The sequence below is a fragment of the Cyphomyrmex costatus genome, unplaced genomic scaffold (assembly GCF_001594065.2).
Source record: "Cyphomyrmex costatus isolate MS0001 unplaced genomic scaffold, Ccosl1.0 scaffold148, whole genome shotgun sequence".
NCBI classification, from domain to species: Eukaryota; Metazoa; Arthropoda; class Insecta; order Hymenoptera; family Formicidae; genus Cyphomyrmex; species Cyphomyrmex costatus.
The window spans coordinates 274,901-277,287 of record NW_017275477.1 but is presented as its reverse complement, the minus strand read 5'-3'; the positions used below and the strand labels follow the sequence as shown (position 1 = coordinate 277,287).

At 29.5% G+C, this 2,387-nt stretch overlaps 1 protein-coding gene across 2 annotated transcripts in view; it reads right to left on the bottom strand.

Moving 5' to 3' along the window:
• Positions 1 to 1,698: 1,698 nt before the first annotated feature.
• The window catches only part of LOC108783319 (progestin and adipoQ receptor family member 3), a 10,000-nt gene continuing 9,311 nt past the window's right edge, over positions 1,699 to 2,387 (bottom strand). For both annotated transcript variants that reach the window (XM_018551865.1, XM_018551866.1), the window contains exon 8: positions 1,699 to 1,846. The gene's annotated coding sequence lies outside the window, so the exon portion shown is untranslated. The remainder of the gene's footprint in view (positions 1,847 to 2,387) is intronic.

Sequence of the window (2,387 nt, the reverse complement as noted above, 5' to 3'; positions counted from 1 at the left end):
ATTTATATTTAAAGATTACATGATTTTGAAGAAATATAACAATGTTAGAACATTAAAAAAAAATTTTTTTTTTAACTTTAGGTCTCTATGTAAGATATTAATCGTACATTGAGTTTTAACGATGAGATAAATTATGTGGCAACTTAAAAATTGTTCAAATTTTGATGAAAGGAAAAGCCATCTGATCGAATATTTCGTTTAATGATGATTCGAGGCATAACTTTGCCTTAACAACTAGGTCTCTTATAGTGTCTGAGATATTTAGAGACTTAAAAGTATAATTTTGTATAATACAAGGTAAATGTTCACTTTAGGGGCCTAGCTCCGATGAACTTGACCTTGACATATGTTATCGAGGTCATGACCCTGAGTAATTTCCAACAGGTTTTAGTCGTCTCTTGTCCTTCGTGAACAAAAAAATACCTGGGTTTTGACTTTCTACGCGAAGTGAGAGCGGTAAACCTTTATAAAAGGGGACCACCCATCGATGACCTTGACCTTGACATATGTTGTCAAGATTATTACAGGATGCCGAGAATTACTTCTTATAATTAGAAATTGATTCTTAAAAAGCTAATAATTCTGTGTAACTATAATTCAGAATATGACGTATAGCTTTTCGTCTTTTTTTATATAGATTGTTGATATTATATTTAATTGTTGTGTAACATCGTTTGCGACAAAGGCGTCGTGTCACGTTTGCGGATTTTACAGTAAAATATAATTTGCAGGTGAATTTTTGCATCACTTTTTGAGCTTTTTAATTAATTTAATTAATTTTTGGCATTATAAATTACAATTCAACTATAATGGTGGACAATAATATGCCTTAGCTAATTTTTAGTAGAGTTAGTTTATCAATTATGGTAACAATATCTGTAATAAGGTACAACATTTTTTAAAAACGGCTTGATGGTATAAATTGGGCAAAATAAACAGAGATCATATATGATAGTTAATTTTAATTTTTTTTATAGTATCGTTCACAAGAGAAGAAGTAACAAAGGAAAGCCTCGCTTTCGCGTTAGAGATAAAAACCCACGTCCCGATTCCCAGGCAATACACATGTTCAATATCAGGATAATATAACACGTTAATGTCCCGATTTTTGACTATTTGTTGTTTGGTATATTTCTAATATAGTTCACAAAAAAGTATTGCGCAAAACGACTATATTCTATTGTATAATCTTCTACATCGAACAGTTTGAAATCCCCAGTCTCCTTTGAATGTAATAAAAAAAACAATAGTACATAACTCTATGTTGCTAGTATCAAAATGTTGCTTTTAATTCCAGCAGGAAATAGTTACGAAACATTTTTACGTAATATACGTCCTTCATATCGTCGCTATTATAATTACAAAAATTTATTCTTTATAAATAAACAACTGAGTTGGTTACATTCGTATAAATCTAAACGATTTTTCAATCCAAAATTAAATTCAACGAATGCATTTGTATAGTATTAAGGATATAATACTTAAACAGTATGATATTAATTAGTTTTACTTTTAATTCTGCTAGAATTAAAAATCAGGAAATAATATTTAGGAAAAAATTAATTGTCACGAGACAAGTATAAATAATGATATCAAATAAATATAAATAGAGCTGCAGAATATTGTGGATTATACATCCACAGAGAGTCTTTTTCCATTCAGAACGTCTCAATATATATTTCCTAAAAGTGTATGTGTCTCGACTATCGATGCGCATATACACGCAGTGGATTTTGTATCTCGCAAGACGTATTTTTCAAGATACTATAAAACGGTGGTTCCGCAGTCCACGACGACCAAGCACCTGTCTTCATCATGCAGGAGCAATCCATGGCGAGGATGGATTCTATAACAGAATATATGCAATCCTAAATTTCAAATTTATTTCAATAAATGCGAGCAATTTTAACTCAGAGTTGTGGATTTACGCGTAAAATATGTATAATAATCTACACAGTTGGAAAGAATGTATCGAATTTAAAATAAACCGCATGTTGCAAACGGTTCACTCAAATTTTTGAGTTAATTTAATACAAAATAAATATGTTAAGAGGTTATACAAATATTATGTAAGAGAATAAAGATAAAAAAATTATATCGATACAGTTAACACTAAACGTACCATGACTCGGTCAAATGACCGGTTGTAACTTTTGATTAGAAAATTCGCATAATATGTTATCGCTTTTTCACATATTTGACTTCATGATTTTTTTCTATGAAATATATACAATTAATTTTACATCATTTATTTACATTTTTATTTGTTAAATCTGGTAAACACGTGTAGTCTAGCGTTATTTATCACGACAGGTCATTTGACCGATTACAGTACAAATTGATATATATTATCTCGGTACGTTATATATTTAAAATATATATATATA